Source organism: Pan troglodytes, chromosome 2 (assembly GCF_028858775.2).
Source record: "Pan troglodytes isolate AG18354 chromosome 2, NHGRI_mPanTro3-v2.0_pri, whole genome shotgun sequence".
NCBI classification, from domain to species: Eukaryota; Metazoa; Chordata; class Mammalia; order Primates; family Hominidae; genus Pan; species Pan troglodytes.
The window spans coordinates 15986160-15999555 of NC_086015.1; positions in this window are offsets into that span (position 1 = coordinate 15986160).

Here is a 13396-nt window from a genome sequence, read left to right on the forward strand (position 1 = left end):
CTCACTCCCTTCTTACTGCTCCACTCTGCCCTCCTCTCCCCCACACACAAAGTAGGTCAGCGTGAGAGATGCTGCCTCCAGCGAGCAGGAGGGAGATGGTCCATGCTGAGTGGGAGGGCACGATTCGGGGCCCATATTGGGATGCCATCTGTAATTGTAGACTCTCAGAGCTGGAGGAAATCTTAAAGATCATCCTGTGTAATTCCCTCGTTTTGCAGATGGAGAAGCTGAGCCCAGAGGGAAAAAAGAACTTTCCTAAGGTCACATAGCCAGGTGGGGCAGAGCAGGGACTACGGCATGGGTGTCCTACCTTTTGGCCAGTGCTCCTTTTATGTCATCACAATGCCTCTGCTGGTTCTGAAATCTTTGTCAAGATGCCCAGCTTTTACTTTGCCTCCTTTGTCATCCCCTCTGCAATTACAAATAAGAGAATAGACCACGAAGTCAGACAGCCTGGGTTTCAGTACTGGTTCCACTCACTAGCTGTGTGATGTGGAGAAGTTAATTAGCCTTTCTGTGCCTCAGTTTCCTCTTCTACAAAGTGAAGAGTATGAGAATATCTACCCCTTAGAATTGTTGACAGGGCAGCCATGTTGCACAGGTCCAAGGGCCAGCATTCACAGTACTGTCCATAATATAGACAATATATTGTGGTGGCCCCTGGAATTGTGCAGTGCACAGCTTGGGAGGCTGTACAGAGTAGTTCTGACTGAAAAGAGTTAAATGAGATCATGCTTGTCAATTCATTTGCATACTAAGAGCTCATTAAATGTTGGCTATTATCATCATCATTTTATTGTCATCACAAAGAACCAATTGTTTTGTCTTCAGAAGCAGCAAAGAATAGGAGAGGTGAGAAGAAAAGTCCTATTTTCTTGTTTCATTTGTCTAATTTAAGGTAATAAGCATTCGGTACAGAAAACCTGGAAAATGTCTAAAAGAACAGACAACAAAAATCACAATCCCACCAACTGGAAATAATCTCTTTGACATATGGTATATGTTTTTCTAGACTTTTTTCTCTGCCTGCTTTTTTCACTTACTGATACATTGGAAACACTTTCCCAGTCAGTAAATTTTCTGGCCAGGCGCGGTGGCTCATTCCTGTAATCCCAGCACTTTGGGAGGCTGATGCAGGAGGATTGCCTGAGCTCAGGAAGTTTGAGACCAGCCTGCGCAACATAGTGAGACCTCATCTCTACTAAAAATGAAAAAAATCAGCCTACTCTGGAGACTGAGGCTGGAGTATCACTTGAGCCCTGGATGTAGAGGCTGCAGTGAGCTATGAAGGTGCCACTACACTCCAGCCTGGGTGACAGTGCCAGACCCTGTCTCAAAAATTGTTTTTTCATTTACAACATCAGTTTCAATGAAAGGACTGCAGCATAGTGATTAGGAACAGAGATGCTGTGTCCAGGTGGCCTAGTTTCAAATGTCAGCTCTTCTGCTTACCAGCTGTGTGATCTTGGGCACGAGAGTTAACCTGTGTTTCAGTTTCCTCACCTATAAAGTGTGTCTATAATATTTACCCTGTAGGATTGTTGTGACAATTAAGTGAGTTAACATATGTAAAGTTCCTAGAGAAGTACTTGGTAGAGTGACATGTTATTGTTATTAGATTCATTTTTTGGATATCCTACCATTCGTGAATCTGGTCTCCTACTGTTGGTCTTTTAGGTCATTTTGTTTTCACTGCCATAAATAATGTGGCCACAGATATTCTCAGCCATGTGTCTTTGAGCACACCCATGATTATTTTATAAAAATAAATTCCTAGAAAATGGAATTACTGGCTAATATAAAATATATGTACCAAAATATTCAAAATTTGTGCCAATTTACATTCTGGCAACATTTGAAGGGACAGGAGAGCATCATGAGTCCCTGGGGTCTTGAGAAGCAGAACAGGGACACAGTTTGTGACTAGGAAATGTGTTTTAGTTGGTGGTGGATCCACGTAGTTCTCTGGAGATGATATTCACATCTTTGTCCTTTGTAGCCCAATACCTTGTTTCCCAAATTTCAATTGTTTGAGTACCATCTTCATGATTTTTTTTGTTTCCAAAAACCATCTATACCATAATATATTTAATATTTTAAAATACATCTGCTTTTTAAAAAAACATGAATACATTTACTTTAAAAGAGCATTTTCAATTACTAGTATAAATGGAAAACCAGAATCACCTGCCATAAAAGGAAGTAACTGTGAGAATAAATACAACACAAGCAAAATGTTATTAAATTGTAGCTAGACACTGTTGCTCGGCAAGGCTCTGAGCTCCAGGCCATGGACTTTGCATTGTTAGAGAGGTAGAGAAGGGAATTAGTAAATGAGCAAGAGCTACAGGGGTGTTAAAGACTTACTAGCACCAAGCTGTCGCTTTCTCTTTGGTATAGTCGAAAGAATCAACAGAGAATTGAAGAGAGAGTTAATTTTATTTGATTTGTCTTTGCAGAGTGGGGAAGATGGGGTGGCAGGGGCATGTGGTTTTATGTTGAAGGACCTGTGAACTTTCCTACTAAAATTATCTCTATAACTATCATTTTCCTTACTTTAAGAAACATCAGCCAATATTGCCTCACTGAGAAACAGCTTCCTAGGTTTGAAAGAACTCTTTACGGCACAAGTTCATGTAATCTTCACAATAACCTGATCAAAAAGGTGCTGTAATTATCACCTCCATTTTACAGATGAGAAAATGAAGGCATAATAGAGTTAATTAACATGCCCAAGGTTGGCACAGCTAATCAGTAGCACAGCTGAGATTTGAAACGCAGGTATTCCGGCTCCAGAGTCCAAATGGCTCCTGATTTCTGTATTACACTGTCAATGGGTGGGGCCATGACCAGATATTGGCTGCATCCCTCATCCTTCACTCTCATAGCTATAAGCTATATTTAGACAATGAGACTCTCGGTGGACTCCCTTAACCCTGCCTGATAATTGGTTTCTCACGTTACCAGTTTGACTCTACTTTGACCTTGACCTTATTTTGTTACCTGGAATTGGTGACTCTGAGACACTGAAACCCTCTGCTGGTACTGATGGCTGAAGGTCTTCTTGCACCAAGGATGCTTGGGTCTAGAGATATGATATTTGCATGAGCCTTATGGGGGCTAGAGTGGAGGGGTAAGTGACTTTGCCAAGTGTTACAGAGTGAGTTACTGTCAAAGCTTGGACTAAAATCCAGATCTGCTGACTCCTTCTTGAGTGCCCTATTCACCACACCTTTGGCTTTCTTAAGTTACATGAACAGTTTACTTTCATAACCATTGTCTTGTTTATTTTTCCCTGCAATTTGGGAGATAGATAGGTATTATTGTGAGTGCTTTATAAATGAGGAATCTGAAGCTATGTTCAAGGTCATGTAGCTAATAAGTGGCAGAGCCTCTTGCATACATTAGAGGACATTCTGTCAGAGAGGGGCATGATTAGGACTAGAACCCAGTCCTGTCTGGCTTTAAGTCCAGATCTCTTCCCACAAAGTGCCCCAACATCCATTTTCGCCCTTTAGTGCCCTAGGTCCTGACACTATCTCCAATTTTCTAAGATTTTAAACCTTATCTCTTTTCTAAAAGGGATGGGGGAGTGGTGCCAAGTATGAGTGACTCATACTAAAGTGTGAATGACTACCTGGCCTCATATGTTTCCCCATCTGGGTCTGCTGGCACTTAGAGAGGTTGTTCTCTAGTGCAACCAAGGAATTCACTCCTGCATGAGTAATCTACTGCTACACAACAAATCACCCCCAAAACTTAGTGGGTTGAAATAACAATAATCCATTTCTTATAATCCATTTGTTATAATCTCACAGTTTCTATAAGACTAATGCAGAAAAGGCAGAGAGAAGGCACGACTGTACTTCACAATGTCTCAGTCCTCAGCTGGGGGTAGGAATCACCTGAAGGTTCACTCACTCACACATTTCTGCCTCATCTCACTGGTTGAGGCAGTGCCAAAGGTCCAGCAAGTTTAGAGGGAAGGAACATAGGCCCCACTTCTCAATGGAGAGATGTTGATGTCATCCTATAAGAAGAACTTGAGGCTGGGAGTGGTGGCTCATGCCTGTAATCCCAGCCCTTTGGGAAAATGAGGCAGGCCGATCACAAGTTTAGGAGTTTGAAACCAGCCTGGGCAACATGGTGAAACCCCGTCTTTACTAAAAATACAAAAATTAGCCCTGCATGGTGGCGGGCAGCTGTAATCCCAGCTACTCAGGAGGCTGAGGCAGGAGAATTGCTTGAACCCAGGAGGCAGAGGTTGTAGAGGGCCGAAATCGCACCACTGCACTCCAGCCTGGGCGACAGAGCAAGGTCCCATCTAGAAAAAAAACAAAAAACAAAACAACAAACTGTGAGATTGATATTTGTGCAGCCGTCTTTGGAAAATACAACCTGGCACAACTCTCTAATGATGGGATTTCATGCACAAGTCATGAACAGATTTTTGGGCAGTGGGGGCTCCTCTTGGTGTGGCCCCGATGAGACCCCATTTGGGGTTGTTCTCCAGCTGCCTGCATTCAGAATTCTGCTTTTCTCTGCATTTATGCTGCAATTGTTTTGTAATCCATTTTTCTCAGAAGGCTCAGACAGCCCTCACTGCTGATAGGCAGGGGTGTGATCCTGCTGCCAAGAGGACCTGACATTGACAATAAACAGCAATGAAAGTGCCGGTCTGCTTCTGTGCCGTCAGATGGAGCCCAGCCAGTCATGACTAGAAGGTTTCGTATTGTGAAGTAGGCCTTCCCTGTGCCCATGAGGAGCCTAAAGACTGAAGGTGGGTCAGATCCTGGGTGAGGGAGTGTATGTGCTGCTGGTGAGGGATATCAAGATCTGTCCAGCGATCTAGAATTTCTCTATGGGGGCTTTATAAGCAGCAATCTGGCTGGAAGAAGGAATTAGAAGTTCCATTTGCATAACACTTGACATATGCTTGAGAAAGCATTCGTTGTTGGTTTCAAAGATCCAGGAGTGAAGGCTTACTTGGTTTGGATCTGACCAGAAGAGGACTCTGAGACAAAGACTTGGGGATGGGAAAGTGACACAAATAAGGGAAAGCAGGCATCAAGGGTACAACATCAAGCTAGCTACCACCGTGGGAGAGAGAAGCTTATCCCTCTGGGGGAACTACGGAAGTCAGTGTAAAACCTTTGCCTCAGAGTTATCCCACCCAACAGTTGAAAAAGCTGGGGTATTCGTCAGCACTTTGGGAGGCCGAGGCAGGCGGATCACAAGGTCAGGAGATCGAGACCATCATGGCTAACAGAGTGAAACCCCGTCTCTACTAAAAATACAAAAAAATTAGCCGGGCGTGGTGGCGGGCGCCTGTAGTCCCAGCTACTCGGGAGGCTGAGGCAGGAGAATGGCGTGAACCCGGGAGGCGGAGCTTGCAGTGAGCCGAGATCGCGCCACTGCACTCCAGCCTGGGCGACAGTGTGAGACTCCGTCTCAAAAAAAAAAAAGCTGGGGTATTCGTACTCCTGTTGCTATGAGGGATGTGCCAGTAAAGCAGGGTTAATCCCAGCCTGCTGTTCTGAGTAGAGTAGGCTCCCATGGCTTTGGAGAAAGCCCAGAGACACAGAGAAGCAGGTACTGGTAGCAGGAAGGCGGAACACACCCAGTGGCAAGGAAGGTTGACAATGTGTGCTCCAGATGACAACTGTCTCAGTGTGCCCCATACCAAGGGGCTTCCTGGGATGCGGGACTTTCCGTTTTAAAACCAGGAATGTCCCAGACAGACCAAGATGAGGCAGTCACCCTAGCTACAAGGGCAAAGCAGCATGGGGAACTAAAGCCCATCCATCACCCAAACCTACTGTCTGAAAGGAAGGATCAAAAAAGGACTTAAAAATGATAAAAGTGTTCCGGACTTAGATAGTGGTGATGGTTGCATGTTGTACAATTTTGTGAATATACTAAAAACCACTGACTTACATACTTTAAAAGGATGAATTTTATGGTATGTGAATTATATCTCAATAAAAATGATTCACATAAAGACAGACATGCAGATCAATAGAACAGAATTGGGAATCCAGAAATAAACCCTTATTTTTATGGTCAATTGATTTTGATATGTCATTGGATTTAGACTCCACTGGTTGATCCAGGATGATCTTATCCTAAGTTCCTTAACTTAATTACATCTGTGAAGACCCCTTTTTCAAATAAGATCACACTCATAGGTTCTGGGGATTAGGACATGGACATATATATTTTTGGGGGCCACCATGCAATCCACTACAACTCCTGTTTTACAGGTAAGGAAACCGAGTCACTTGCTAAGGCAATACAACTAGTGATAGCAGGTAGAGATGTGAATCTAGGCAGTCTGTCTCCAAAGCCCATGTTCTTAACCACCCAGAAATGAAGGGACAAGACCACATAAGATTTCTCCAGCTGATGGTAAAAGATGGACGGGCTCTGACCACAGCCTGGAGGCCAACTCCTTAAATCCAGCCCCTGCCTCCTTTCCTGAACTTACCTCTTTTGTCCAATTTCCCCTCAATTACCCTCTGCTCCATCAGGCGGTCTGTGGCCTGTAACATTTGTTGGAGAAGTGAGAAATGAAAACGGTCATGACAGTAGTAGATTTTTGCTTAGCAGGGGAGACTGACAGGTGAATCTTGAGACTGTAAAATCAGGCATGGCTCAATGAAAGAACATGGGATTGGAGTCCAACAGATCTCGGTTCACATTGTGGCTTTGCCACTTACTTGCTCTGAGACCTCAGCCAAGTTACTTAATCCTTTTGAGCCTCTGTGTTCTCATTTCTTAAAGAGAGAGAGAGAGAAAACCTATTTCAGGGTGCTGTTGCAAAGATTCAATGCTTCCAGTTCTACCATCATGAGTTTTTCTGAATTCTTCACTCTGCTCACCAGTGTAGACAAGCCTAAGGAAAACAAAATGATGGGGCTGAGCTGATTGAGAATTTCTCTGAAGATAGCAACATCAGTTTGGGAGAAAAGAGCTTATTTCAATGAGCCTCCATTAGCCAGAAGGAGGAATGTTTTGGCTGAATATCAAACATTCTCTCTTGCTCTTTCAGCACACACAGAGCTGCTCCTGGGTGGAATCCTGTATCACTGCAATCACCTGCCTGGCTTCCTGCCTCCAGATCCTTCTCATACCCACAGCTGAGATCCCTGTCACCCATACCCTGCAGGCTCAAAGCCACCCCTGCAATCAGGCAGAATTTAAGGAGACCGAGGACAGAGAAGTACCATGGTTACCAATGAAATACCATTTCACGGCTTACATTTGTTGTTTATTTACTACACACCAGATATGTTAAGAGTTTTATATGCACATTCTCATTCACTCCTCCATGCAAACTTATAAGGTAGGTACTATTATTATTCTCATTTTCCTGATAATAAAACTGAGACCCGAGAAAGTTATATAAATTGCCAAAGCCCCCTAAGCCATAGCTGAATGGATCAAGATTGGACAGCTGACCTGAGGTGGATCACTCAGATTCTCTCTCCAAGAAATTTGGGATTGTATTTGAGAGACAGATAGTCTCTGCTGGTCACTCAAAATGAAGACATAAACTAGGCAGCTGTGGGGTGGTTATTAATGGTATACACATAGCAGAAAAGCCATTCTGTAGGTGTAGAGAGAAGGAATTAGGCAGATGGAGAAAGAAACAGAAAAATGTGCCCTTGGAGAAAGAGTGTGAGCAAAGGACTGGCTCTCTGGATTCCCTGGTTATACTTCTTGCCTCTATTAGTTAAGACTCCAGGAAATAAGTGATAGAAATATAACTTCTATTGGCTTAAATGAAAAGGAATCCACAGACACTAAAAATAACAGCTTCAGCCATAGCTGGATCCGACGTTCAGTGTTGTCAGGAACCCGTCTCTATTTCTTGGATCTACTTCCTTCTGCGTTGGCGTCAGCTTCAGGCAGGCTCTTTCTTCAAGATAGAAATATGGCTGCTGGAGGCCCCACACATAGATTCTTACACTTTCATGCCAGGCAGAGAGTCTAGAAGTTCCAAGGAAGGTCTCACCATTGAGCCACTGGTTGGATTGGGTCACATTCCCAAATCTAAGGCTATTACTGTGTTTGAGGAGATGGAATGCTTGATTGGCCAGATGTGATTCAGGGGTTGGGATTGATTCCATCTGAATCACATGAACTGAGAGCAGGGAAAGGTGGCTCCCCAAAGGACAACCATAGTGCTATCATCAGAGAAAGGAGGACTGGCCATAGGACAATAAATACCACCGGTGTTTATACACGCTGTTCTATTCTTATAAAACATTTCTTTCCTTTTCTTTGGCTGGCTTACAATGGTTTTGAGGAGGATTCTGTTATTTGTAACTTAAAGCAGGCTTGATTGACAGAGCTAGATTTCTACCATATGCTTTCAGCTGTCTTGCCCTACAATCTGGCACCATTCTCCCAGCCACAGCCCCAATGACCTGTCGTACCTGCCTTTATACCTAATTATAGTCACAGCTAAAGACTGCTATATTCTTTCTGTTCATACCAGCGTGGTGCAGACCAGCATCATGGAGGCTTGGTGGAGAGGGAAGAGCCTCAAAATTGAAAGAGCTTGGGTTCTTGAGCCACCACTTACAGGACGACCCAGCAATCAGAAATACACACATTGGGCTAAATGTACACAAGAAGGAATCTGTTGTGTTAAGCTTCTGAGATGTGAGAGTTGATATATTTCAGCAGATACTATAACCTTAACTAACATAAAAATAAAGAAGGGGCCGGGTGCAGTGGCTCACGCTTGTAATCCCAGCACTTTGGGAGGCCAAGGTCAGGAGTTCAAGACTAGCCTGGCCAACACAGTGAAACCTGTCTCTACTAAAAATACAAAAATTAGCTGGGCATGGTGGTGGGTGCCTGTAATCCCAGCTACTCAGGAGGCTGAGGCAGGAGAATTGCTTGAACCCGGGAGGTGGAGGTTGCAGTGAGCTGAGATCGCGCCACTGCACTCCAGCCTGGGAAACAGAGCTAGACTCAGTCTTGAAAAAAATAAATAAAATAAAATAAAGTAAAATAAAATAAAATAAAGAAGGGCTTCAAAAGCCAGTTTAAGGAGTTTCAACTTGATTTTCATGGATAGTTAGCTTTACCAATTAGGGATCTTAGTTGCAAGCAACAGAAACCAACTCTGGATTACATAAGCAAGAAGGGAATTAATTGAAAGTACATTTGAATCCCAGCACTTTGGGAGGAGGGCGAGGCGGGCAGATCACTTGAGGTCAGGAGTTCGACACAAGCCTGGCCAACATGGTGAAACCCCATCTCTACTAAAAATACAGAAATTAGCCAGGCATGGTGGTGGGCACCTGTAATCCCAGCTACTTGGGAGGCTGAGGCAGGAGAATTGCTTGAAACCTGGGAGGCAGAGGCTGCAGTGAGCTGAGATTGTGCCACTGCACTCCAGTCTGGCCAACAGAGCAAGACTCTGTCTCAAAACAACAACTAAAAAGAAAGCACATAAGTACATTGGGTAGCTCACTGAGTTGCCACCAAGAGTAGGGAACCAGGGTTAGAAAATGGGCAGGAACAAAGGGAAGGTGAACAGCCAGAACCACAGGTAAAAACCAACCTCAGAACTAGACTGTTGAGGATACTGCCACTCTCACTGCTGCACACTGGATATTCTGGTTTAGATGGCCTACACACTGCATACCTCTGTCACTTCCACGCCTAGAAATTGGGTCAACACCCAATTTGGGTGTTGGACTGCTCCTCTGTGTTTGTTTCTTTTCATCATCAACTCCAGATTCAAAATCCCAAGAGGATGCAGCAGCTTGGCCAAACCAAGGGCAAGTATTCAGGCTCTGATTGCCAGAGGGTCTGACAAAGAGAGCATCTCTGGGCTTTTCAGCTCCTGTGTTGGTGGAGGCCACCTTTGCCTTCCATCAGGAGTCGGACAGTGAGGCATTTCCTGAACTTGGAAGGATGTCAACCAAACCACCACTCCAAAGCAAGGAAAACTCAAATCAACAGCAACAAAACCAAAAACAACTACCGTTATTACTACTAATGAAATAAATGTCCACTCCAGGGACTGCTGAAGAGTTTTAAGCTGGAAAGTAATGTTGTCAAATACACTTTAGAAAGATTCTTTTGTTGGCAAACTATTGATTGGATTGGAAGAAGGCCAGGCTGTAAGGAGGAAAATAAATGAGGAGAGCCGCATTGGTCATCACCTGGGAGCTTGTTAGAACTGCACAGTGTGGGTCCCCACCCCGACCTGGTTTAAGGCAGCATATTTCCAATTTTAAGGTGCATATGAATCACCCCCAGAAAACTTGATAAAACATAAATTCTGATTCAGTATGTCTGGGAAAGAGCCTGCAACTTTGCATTTCTAATAAGTTATCAGTTAATGTCAATGCTGCTGGCCCATGGATCACATTTTAAGGAGCAAGGATCTAGGTGAGACAGGAGAAGGGCTTGACCTAGGTTAGGGGGCCATGGGATGGAGAGATTTCAGATTCCAGTGTTACTAAGGAAGTGGAATCAACAAGACTTAGGTGATTGTTCCAATGTGATCTGATTTGCGAGAAGTCAAGGATGCCTTCTAGGCATCTGGTTTGGGTAAGTAGATGGCAGAGTTTGGGGGATATTTTTTTCTTTTTGCTGATCTATATTTCTGATAAAGAATCGACATTTACTTGTACACTAAAGAAAGGAGATGCAAAAGAAATCAATGACACTGCAAGGAGCTCAGGTGAGTAAAGGGATGTTTCAAAATATGATAAACATTTTAACTTTTGGTGAACAAAACACACCATTTTTATGTAGTTTCTTGGATGTACTTCACACCAACTGTGAGGGGGACTGGAATTGCCACTAACTATTGCATGGCTAGAATCCAACTTTATTACCAAGAAGGCTTAGTAAAATGTGATATTTTTTCTCTTTAATTTCAGAACTAATCATGTTATAATGCTGACCAGGTGTGACATACTGATTTCTCTTTAAAAATACTTTCCAGGGAGCTGATTATGAAAACTACAGCAGGATAATATGTTTCTTTCAATACTGAACCCAATTAATTTCAGTGACTCATAAATGCTAGGGTGAAAATTAGAATATTAAAGCTCCATTTGTTTAAGAAAGAAATCATTTTGCTTCTTCATAATAGACTTCCTATTGTTTTGGACATAAATTTCTCTCTGAAGTTAGGTTAGAGAATCAGTAACACTAATGAAAGTTTCATTCCCCCACTTTATTGAAACAATTTTCACCCAACAGATGACAGGCTGCAGCTTGAGGAAGAGCTGATCACCTTTTAACTGAAGGTGATGATTATGACTAATACTTATTAAGCCCTTTCATGCAACATACATCTTGTTGAATTTCTCACAACACTCCAAGGTAGGCACTTTTAATCCCCATTATACAGATGAGGAAGATAAGGCTTGTGAGGGTCAGTAACTCGCCAAGTTCTCTGTCAAGGGCAAATGAGTGACAGAAAAGGCATCCCAGTCCAGGTCTGATTGCTTGCAGGTCATCACCCGCAAAAATCCACCACTGAATTCTACCAATGTTAAGTGTGAGACCATAAGGTACAACCTCCAATACTTACGCATGAGAAAAACAAAGTTCAGATGATTCCTGGGCCAGTGTGGTTTCTGATGCACTGTACTGCCTCTTACTGAAACTGGCCCAAATCTATAAAGTTGGTTAAATTGATCTAATTTGTAATATATATAGATGGTTCCTTGTTGGAATGAATTTGGGTGCCCTGGGAAGACTGTTTTATTAAGATATCCTTTTCAACATTAGATAGTTTCTGAAGTTCTACCATTAAATATTAATTCCTCTAACTTAGGCCATTCATATCTCTTTGTTAAAATGCAGTTGCTCAAGCATTTCAATGTGGATATAAGCAACCTTTTCTGAAAATAGGTTTTAATTGGAGAGAGGGAATGAGGCCAGAGAACAGAAGCAGGTTGAGATGAGTCTTAGGGCAAGAGGAAGAGGAAAAAGGTAAAACAAAAAAGCGGGGGCGGGGGCAGGGTGGAATCTAAGGACCTCAATGATAAATCATCTCTTTAACTACTTTGCTGAAGAACTGATTTAGACTAAGGGAGACTCTTAGGGTTAATGACAAACTTTTGTTTTGAATTGAGTAAAAGATGACATCAAGTAGGCCTGATTTTTCTCCTTCAGATCATCTACAAATACAATATAGATTTGGAGAACAGCTACAAACAGCTTGGAGAATAAGCCCTGAATCTGTCACCTCCTTGTTCTGTGACCTCAAGCAAGTCACCTTTCCCCCCACTGAGCCTTAGCTTTTAACATAAACTGCTATCAGATGGGCAAGACAGGAAGAGCCAGAACTAAGAATCGACTTGGTTGCTGGGCAGATGATATTTTTGAAATGCTCTGAGTCTATTCTAACATTAAATCATCCTAGAGCTTATCTGTGCTGGACATGCTTCAGACCAGTTGACATTAAATGTCTTTCCAGAGACATCTCAACCTCCAGTGGCTTCTCTGATTCATATCTTCTCTTGTTAGTCATTACAGGATGGTCATTAGTGAGCCGACTCATTTGTCCTTCTTAGCATTCTTGTTTGGCAAGAGAGGTCTCTGCCACACTCCTTCTCCTTAAAGGGTCCTTTCCCACTTCTGGATGAAGCAGAAGGAGAAAGAAACAGTTTACATAATGGTGTGATTGCACCGATGCCTCAAACTCATTTTTCCTCCAATTACCACATTTTCTGACAGCTAGCTTAGAAGTTGTTACCAATTTTTTTTTCAGCCAGAGAGCTTCATTTATAGATCCAAGCTTATCAGAGGATAACTTTAAAGAACACATTTAAACAGAACTTCAGGTTTTAAAACAGAGATGAACGAGTGCTTTTTCACTGATGACATAGATTGGGAAGAGGGCAATTCCTCCTCTGTGAAAACTAGTCAAAGAGGTTAATGTTTGGGAATTTTCCCAATTAATCCTATGGATGAAATCCTTCTTAAAGCAACTTCCTTAGATTGCGGCTGGGCTTGGGAAGCAGCAACAGACCTATTTACTCAGGTGATCATAGAGAAAAACCTGAGAAAACGGGAAGGGCCCTGACCACTAGCAGGCATTTGTGTGGTTGGTAAAACCTAGGGTTTGACACAATCCCTCAAACTTTGGAGACAGCCCCTTCTCATTTTATGACCATGATGGGCTAGAAGAATAAGTTGATTAAAATAAAAACTAGAAAAATGCAGTCTTCTGCTATGAGAAGAAAATGGGTTTAAGAGTCAAAAACACCCGGGCAGGTGCATATATCAAATGCTTTCTTCCTGGGCCTGAGAAACTGAAACATAGGAGTTAGGTGCATCTTAAAGGGATCACAGAATCCATCATTTCAGACCTGCTCTGTGTGAATAAGCTAGGAAAAGTGATGCAGCA